Source organism: Dermacentor albipictus, chromosome 7 (genome assembly GCF_038994185.2).
Source record: "Dermacentor albipictus isolate Rhodes 1998 colony chromosome 7, USDA_Dalb.pri_finalv2, whole genome shotgun sequence".
NCBI lineage: Eukaryota > Metazoa > Arthropoda > Arachnida > Ixodida > Ixodidae > Dermacentor > Dermacentor albipictus.
The window spans coordinates 86,753,816-86,763,108 of NC_091827.1; the positions used below are offsets into that span (position 1 = coordinate 86,753,816).

Genomic DNA, 9,293 nt, shown 5'->3' on the forward strand with positions numbered 1-9,293 from the left:
CTACAAGCAACTTCACTCAAAAATTTGCCACTTAATTACATGTATTTACCTCGATCTTTCTGTCAGCTTCCAGCCTGCTTGGCATCATCACGAAGGCTGCCAACTCCCTAGTGGACGTAGTCAGGACACGGTTGTGGCAGGACGCAGTGGGAGGAGCCGCCGAAGGCTTCGAACTCCCTAGTGAACATAGGTGGTCGTAGAATGCAGGGGCGGGAGCCACCAGAGTGTACCTGCAGCAAATTTGCACAAACGCTCTTAGTCCTACCATGTCACAGTTTACAAGAACAATTCAGCTGTCTGTGTAACATGGATACCAATACAAATAAATGTAAACAGTTAGGTCCTACAACACAACTAGAACATCGACAAAGAAGAAATGGTACTTATGTTTATGAAAATCCAAGCAATGAAAAAAAATGTGCATCCGATTTGCGCGTGGGAGCTCAATGGTAACCTGAGCACATACCATCAAGTGATTTGCTAGTCAACTGCAAGCCTCTTAAAATGTCATTGTATATTTTTTACATGCACTATGTTAAGCTGCATTAAAACAAGTTCAATATCTCTGAATATAAGTAAATCACGAAGTAATTCAATTAATGAATTCCAGTGGTCATTAATGCAACAAAGTGCAAGCTCTGAATGAAGCTGGCCAAACTGGGTAGTGACAAATAACAATGTGGTTCTCTACATCTTGTTTTTCTGGCTTTCGCTGTAGCATTAAAATACACAAGAAATTTCACATTCCTGACATTTAACCCTGCAAATTTTTATTCCATAATGCATAATACTTCAGCAAAAGCACTAATGCTGTCTTTTAATCGTAAATAGTGATAGAACGAGAAATTTTACTGGAGCCAATGTTTGGCAAAACTTATCTCCTTCTCTTTGTCGAAACATTGGCTCCAGCGATGCTCCTTGCTCTACGGCTCTTATCATTTCAAGTCTCTGTCTTCCTGTGAACCTCTGTACTTTCAATGTTGTATCAATTAAATTGTAATAACGGAGAATCAGTAAATGTAGCTGATGAAGAATTTGTGCTTGTTGGTAGATAATGACAGAGTAACTGCGCAACATAGAGATACGGACAAAGGAGGGTTATGTGTGTCGTCTCCTACAGCCATATTTCTCTCTTTTGGACGATTACTCTATCTCGATGTAAAAGTATTACCCTTTGCACAATAATGCTGAAATGAAAAATGCCAGGAAAGTGGACACAAAAATTAAAACAAATAGCATCATATGCTAATGAGATATGCAAAAGTGCCTGCTACGATCTGTCTCACCCATAACGTGCTGGATAAGATGGCGTCTTCTTCTGGATGTTGCCATTTCTTGAATACCTAAAATAAAGTACATTTCAACATTACAAAGATACAAAGAACAACAGCAGTAGCAGTGGAGATAATGCATTGTTTAATAAAAGAAAGTAAACTAATCTCTGATACACCGCAGACGAAATTTCCTTTATTAAATTAGTAGAATACACCACACCTCATATCATTCAATGATGTGAGCGTTTCTTGGTACAAGAAAAAAAAGGTATTTCTGCATGAAAACAGTAAAATAATCATAGCATTCTATTTTACAAAATATGCTACAGTGACAAAGCCAACTACGGCTGTATATACTTAAAATTGTTATATGCACCTTACAATAGCCAAGACAGGATAAACTTGGATTCATGTGCAGATCACCGGGAGATACAACTTTGCAATCAACTCATTTCTGCTTGCCAAATATCTGCACTAACATAAGACTACAAATAAAAAGATCCTCTTTTTCATAAAACACCGCACTCAAAATAGAAAATCCAGTAGGAATAGCACAAATTCTCTACACAACACAGCCAGGTTTTGTGCGCCTAGTAGGATTTCCTATATAAAGGTTGCAGCAAATTCATGCTTTTAAATATTTACAACCGTGAAAATAAAGATGACATAAAAAATAATATCATTATACATCGGCTTACACTGTAAGCCAATGTGTTTCCGACTTGACGCCAAATGCACGTTTAATTTGTTCTGGTTCAGCGCTTTTAAAGGGTTGTGTCTGTTCGCTCGTGCATGCAGCCGCCTTACTGCTACGAAAATATCTGTGGTGCCACATCGCCTGACACTGCCATACAGCGTGGTAGCGTTTTTATTATTCGCGGTAATATATCTAAAGCGCTAGTAAATCTTCAGAATAGACTACTGTTTTTTGGACAACCTGTCTTCGCCAGCGAAAGTCACACTGGTCACACTACACTTCCAAGTTACGCAGTACTTGGTATTCTACGGATTTTTCGATGCGACAGGCCACTCGTCATTGGAGTCGTTAAGAACGGTTTTTATCTATGGCAGTACAGCTTTGCTATAATTCCATATGCTATCCTGAGGCTTCCGTCTGTCAGTAGTATTTTCGCATACATACGCCCACGCATGCCTAAGAAACGTCTGTGAACTGCCAAGAGAAACGTGGCGCAAAATGTAGCCGTGCCGGAAGGGCCGATTACGCGCCGTTTGTAAATTCGGAACAAAAGCTGATATGCTTACCTGAGAGGTTAAGAGAAATATGGCACAGGTCACTCTCCGCTGGTAGTCTTTCGTATGCATCTGGTCGTCTCTGCGTTGCGATCTCCCATATCACAAGGAAAATGCAGTGCAAAACGCAACACTTCCGGCGAGCTGCACTTGCTCGATGTCGGCAAAGACGAAATCGGGGACACGCCGCTGCTGGCGGCAGTCGTCCTCGTCGCAATCACACAGCACGGACAGAAGTTCCCACCGTAACTTGCCACAACGCCTGGTTGCAGTCGCCCCTAACGCTGCGCTTTCAGAACCACTCCATAGCATAAAGAACCACCACTCGACGACAACGTACTCGCGCGAGATTCAACACAACTGAAAAATGGCGTCATACTATTGACGGCTTCGGCTTTGGATCAATTGAATCCGCACAACTTGTTTCGGTTTTCTTTTCTTGTGTTGAAACAAAAACTGTTTTGCTCACTGATAATTTTACGTCACGTAAGTAATGCTCTCGAATGAAACAGCCGTGAATTTAACACGCGTCTTGAAATACCCGCTACGTTCACTTCGCAGAAGCAAAATTTGCTCGTCCGAGTGCGGTTACGTTTGTAATATCTATCGTTGGGCTGTCGGAGCGTGCTCGAAGTGGGAAGACGCGGCGTAATTGTTCTTAATTTGCTTAGCTATAACGGTGCGGCTGCCCTTGATCTCTGTCGAGTGCAGTTTGCTCTGATGTAAGGTATAACTACAAAGCCGCCGACGTTACTGAATAATCTAGTGCACCTGAAGCTGCCAGAACTCCGGTATTTTCCCCACAATTTCTTGCGACTGCGTTCCGCTGTCACCAAATGCGAGCGTAGTGTTTGACGGAGATTTAGCAACACATTTTCCCGAAATGTCGTTCACCGCTGTATCACGACGTGGAGAAGCAGCGTTGTTGGTCCTCAGTAAAATTTTCTGTTCATTGCGAATTTTACGATAGCAGTTATATGGGCACAACCGTCGAAATATATCTGTCGGTTTTACTGCGAGCTTACGTATAAAGTCAAGTGCGATAAGATCCCATCCCGCGCCGTTGACAAGTATCTAAGGAGGTCACATGATAAAGCGCGCGCAAGCCGGGAGAGGGAGGCACTAGTTTAGCGCGCTTCTCCTCCTCTAGCCGTTGCTCTAGCCCGGTCTTGCGCCACCCTCGCTCTGTTTTGGAGATAATTTCCTATGGATGCAAAGCTGGGGTGGGGGAGGTAAGGGGAGGCTCAGATAGCGCAAATTTTCGGAGACGCTTTGAAGGAAGAGGCAGCAGAAGCGTTCGGTCCGCTCTGCTCGCGCCCTTCATCACGCCAACGCTGTGACAGCGAGTGTTCGCCGTGATTGAGTGAGATCTGTTGATGTTTGCACGTGCGCGCGGGACCCAGTGCTTGCTAATTTCAGGAGTAAGCGAATGTTTACTGCAGTTTATTCAGCCGATGAAACTACGAACCTTGGTTCGTGCAATAGTTCGTGCAGTGGTTCATGCAGCATTGGGCTGAAACTGCTGTGTTATTGTTTTTTATATTTCTAGGGAGTTCCAAAGCAGTGTTGCGTACACTAATATTTGTTTCAGGTCGCGGAACGCAACGCACTGCGGTAGCCCAGTGGCTTTGGTGTTGCGCTGCTGAGCTCGAGGTGACGGGTCCAACCAGAACCGCGGCAGTCACATTCCAACGGGGTCAGAATGCGAAAATGCGCGTATACCGTGTATTCCGTACATGTTAAATAACCCGAGCTGCTGAAAATAAATCTGCAGCTTTCCATTACCGTGCGCCTCATAACAAGATCTTGATTTTTGAAGTTAAATCTTCAAAATTTAATTTTAAGTCGCGGAATTACACTTACAATCGACACTGTTGAGGGCGCCTACTGAACTTATTATCTCGTTGCTGTGCTCTCTTTAGTAGCCAATACTTTTTTTTTATATTTACTTATGGTCAGACTCCAGTGTGGCAAATCCAGGTCTTCCTTAGCATAGGAAACCAGCTATCGCTTAAGCGTGTGAGGTATCAACAAACATGGTCAAGGAAAATCAATATATAGAGTTCGAAGTAATTGCAGAACATGACAAGGATGAAAGAATGATACACCGCATTACAACCAGGACAGGAACCCGAGGGCCTGCTTAAAACAGAAGAGTTTATCTGGTATTTCTTCTCCTTCATTAAAATCTTTCTCTCGCCAGACTCATCTCAAATATCAGAGGAATGGCGATCTTCCATGACGACTCTTCGCGTGCTATTGAGAGTCAAACGACCCATGCGGAAATGTTGACTCTTGTTTTCTGACTCTACTCGCGTAAAAGTGGGTCTTTGGAAGAAAAAAGAGAGTCAAGCTGCCGTGACTCACTTTTTACTCTCTTTTTTCTTAGAGTGTATTACGGCTTGTTGGGGGCGTCCGGTACATGGACGTAAAGCACCTCCACCAGATGTCACGTGGTAGTGACGGCGAAGAAAGAAGCAGTACGGTGGAATACAAAGCTAGCTTTTATTGGGCGAACCTGTGCCCACAAAACAGGCTACACTTATAGCACAACGAAAGCGGCGAACACAGTCGGCGATCGTTGAAAATCTGATCAGCGGTTCAAGCGCGTCGGCTTTTATACACAATCGTCGAATGTTCCAGACTAATCGTTGGGACCCGCGTACCTTCCATAAAGTTCTACATCATTCGCGTCAGGCGAATAAATCAGATAACACAAGGTTCGGCAACAAGAGACTGCGGATAGAAGCATCGATAACTTTCCAGAAACTTCGGATACATGCAAGCGCGTCCCGCGCTGCGCGATAAGATTTGTTAGGCGGTGAAACCTGGTCGCCCGATAAATATAAATACACGTGTCAATATGAACCTGGCAACGTTTAACGCTAGAACGCTATCTAGTGAGGCGAGTCTAGCAGTGCTATTGGAGGAATTAGAGGGCACTAAATGGGATATAATAGGGCTCAGTGAAGTTAGGAGGCCAAAAGAAGCATATACAGTGCTAAAAAGCGGGCACGTCCTGTGCTACAGGGGCTTAGCGGAGAGAAGAGAACTAGGAGTCGGATTCCTGATTAATAAGAATATAGCTGGTAACATACAGGAATTCTATAGCATTAACGAGAGGGTGGCAAGTCTTGTTGTGAAACTTAATAAGAGGTACAAAATGAAGATTGTACAAGTCTACGCCCCTACATGCAGTCATGATGACGAGGAAGTCGAAAGTTTCTATGAAGACGTGGAATCGGCGATGTGTAAAGTGAAAACTAAATACACTATACTAATGGGCGACTTTAATACCAAGGTAGGCAAGAAGCAGGCTGGAGACAAGGCAGTGGGGGATTATGGAATAGGCGCTAGGAATAGCAGGGGAGAGTTATTAATAGAGTTTGCGGAACAGAATAATATGAGGATAATGAATACCTTCTTCCGCAAGCCGGATAGCCGAAAGTGGACGTGGAGGAGCCCGAACGGCGAGACTAGAAATGAAATAGACTTCATACTATGCGGTAACCCTGGCATCATACAAGATGTGGACGTGCTCGGCAAAGTGCGCTGCAGTGACCACAGGATGGTAAGAACTCGAATTAGCCTAGACCTGAGGAGGGAACGGAAGAAACTAGTACACAAGAAGCCGATTAATGAGTTGGCGGTAAGAGGGAAAATAGAAGAATTCCAGATCAAGCTACAGAACAGGTATTCAGCTTTTACTCAGGAAGAGGACCTTAGTGTTGAAACAATGAATGACAATCTTGTGGGCATCATTAAGGAGTGTGCAATGGAAGTCGTTGGTAACTCAATTAGGCAGGGTACCAGCAAACTATCGCAGGAGACGAAAGATCTGATCAAGAAACGCCAATGCATGAAAGCCTCTCACACTACAGCTAGAATAGAACTGGCAGAACTTTCGAAGTTAATCAACAAGCGTAAGACAGCTGACATAAGGAAGTATATTATGGATAGAAGTCAACATGCTCTCAGGAACGGAGGAAGCCTAAAAACAGTGAAGAAACTAGGAATCGGCAAGAATCAGATGTATGCGTTAAGAGACAAAGCTGGCAATATCATTACTAATATGGATGAGATAGTTCAAGTGGCTGAGGAGTTCTATAGAGATTTAAACAGTACCAGTGGCACCCACGACGATAATGGAAGGGAAAATAGTATAGAGGAATTTGAAGTCCCAAAGGTAACGCCGGAAGAAGTAAAGAAAGCCTTGGGAGGTATGCAAAGGGGGAAGGCAGCTGGGGTGGATCAGGTAACAGCAGATTTGTTGAAGGATGGTGGACAGATTGTTCTAGAGAAACTGGCCACCCTGTATACGCAATGCCTCATGACCTCGAGCGTACCGGAATCTTGGAAAAACGCTAACATAATCCTAATTCAGAAGAAAGGAGACGCCAAAGACTTGAAAAATTATAGACCGATCAGCTTACTGTCCGTTGCCTACAAACTATTTACTAAGGTAATCGCAAATAGAATCCGGAACACCTTAGACTTCTGTCACGCAAACGACCAGGCAGGATTCCGTAAAGGCTATTCAACAATAGATCATATTCACACTATCAATCAGGTAATAGAGAAGTGTGCGGAATATAACCAACCCTTATATATAGCCTTCATTGATTACGAGAAAGCGTTTGATTCTGTCGAAACCTCAGCAGTCATGGAGGCATTACGGAATCAGGGTGTAGACGAGCCGTATGTAAAAATACTGAAAGATATCTATAGCGGCTCCACAGCCACCATAGTCCTCCATAAAGCAAGCAACAAAATCCCACAAAAGAAAGGCGTCAGGCAGGGAGATACGATCTCTCCAATGCTATTCAAGGCATGTTTACAGGAGGTATTCAGAGACCTGGATTGGGAAGAATTGGGGATAAAAGTTAATGGAGAGTACCTTAGTAACTTGCGATTCGCTGATGATATTGCCTTGCTTAGTAACTCAGGGGACCAATTGCAATGCATGCTCACTGACCTGGAGAGGCAAAGCAGAAGAGTGGGTCTAAAAATTAATCTGCAGAAAACTAAAGTAATGTTTAACAGTCTCAGAAGACAACAGCAATTTACAATAGGCAGCGAGGCAGTGGAAGTCGTAGGGGAATACACCTACTTGGGGCACGTAGTTACGGCGGATCCGGATCATGAGACGGAAATAATTAGGAGAATAAGAATGGGCTGAGGTGCGTTTGGCAGGCATTCTCAGATCATGAACAGCAGGTTGCCATTATCCCTCAAGAGAAAAGTATATAACAGCTGTGTCTTACCAGTACTCACCTACGGGGCAGAAACCTGGAGGCTTACGAAAAGAGTTCTACTCAAATTGAGGACGACGCAACGAGCTATGGAAAGAAGAATGATAGGTGTAACGTTAAGGGATAAGAAAAGAGCAGATTGGGTCAGGGAACAAACGCGAGTTAATGACATCTTAGTTGAAATCAAGAAAAAGAAATGGGCATGGGCAGGACATGTAATGAGGAGGGAAGATAACCGATGGTCATTAAGGGTTACGGACTGGATTCCAAGGGAAGGGAAGCGTAGCAGGGGGCGGCAGAAAGTTAGGTGGGTGGATGAGATTAAGAAGTTTGCAGGGACGGCGTGGCCACAATTAGTACATGACCGGGGTTGTTGGAGAAATATGGGAGAGGCCTTTGCCCTGCAGTGGGCGTAACCAGGCTGATGATGATGATGATGATGACCTCTAAAGTTACCCGTGCGTTGTATTTGCATGGTTTTTTCTTTAGCTTTGACAGTAAGAAATTGTTAATGCCGTCATGTATTAGTGTCCTAAACATATTCCAGAGGCCATTTACGTGTACTGATGGATCGGAAGTCAGTTCTGAAAATGATGTCAATTCGTGTGCCATGTATGTCAAGACATCAGCGTCATCCGATTTCTCAAAGTCAATGATACTGTTTTCGAAGGATTCTTATAGTACATGAAAGATGTAGCTGACATGTCGGTATATTGTGGTCAGATATGCTTTCAAAAATGCTAGCTTGCGTTTTCTTTATAGACAAGTGGTCAGAGAAGAGTGTTAGATCGAGTATATTATTTGCACTAACTTGTAAGCGTGTTCACTGGTAAATTACATACTGTAGGTTAAAATGTATCATTAGGTGGATTAGACTATCTGAAGCACGTGATGAGTATTGCATTTTGTTTCGGTTTATTTGGTAGGTTAAACTCTCTTTTAATGACAATTCTTAGGTTGTGAGCATGCATGGCTCTAAAGAAACACCTGCACGTCCCTCATGAAGTCCTCGTCTGAGTCAGGACTTGGGTAATTGCAACCTGTAATTATGGCAGTGTTGTGGGAGGCCTTTCTGCAGAACACAGTCTCAGCTTCCCTCACATTTGGTAACGGTACAAATGCACTGCATTTTTTATCAACAGTGTCACACCACCACCATGCAACTCTGTCTTTCCGAATGATTGAGCAATTTGGAGGCACGCTTTCATGATCTGAGAGGGCCAGGGAAGGCCACGTTTCTGTTATGGCTACTTTATCAGGATTACGTATAACGAGCAGACCTGCAAGCATGTCGATCGTATTTAAAATCCTGCTGCCGTTTACGTTTACTAGCGTTAGCTGTACGGCTGTGTTTCGCTTTGCGTGTTTGGACGCTTTGCTCCAGCGTTTTCTTCTAAGTGGCAGTCTCTCCCTTTGACCTCATTCCAAGTGAAAATTTGGCCACACATGCAAAGCTTGTCTAATGACAAAGAAACGTTGTCATGTTTTTCTCAATTTTCATTGCGCTGTTCTACGG

At 43.6% G+C, this 9,293-nt stretch overlaps 1 long non-coding RNA gene across 1 annotated transcript; it reads right to left on the minus strand.

Moving 5' to 3' along the window:
• Positions 1 to 202: 202 nt before the first annotated feature.
• On the minus strand, positions 203 to 2,683 carry LOC135899716 (uncharacterized). The gene is made up of 3 exons (XR_010563704.2): positions 2,538 to 2,683; positions 1,287 to 1,343; positions 203 to 230 (listed from the first exon to the last, which is right to left on the minus strand). It is a non-coding gene; the product is annotated as an uncharacterized lncRNA (long non-coding RNA).
• Positions 2,684 to 9,293: the final 6,610 nt, after the last annotated feature.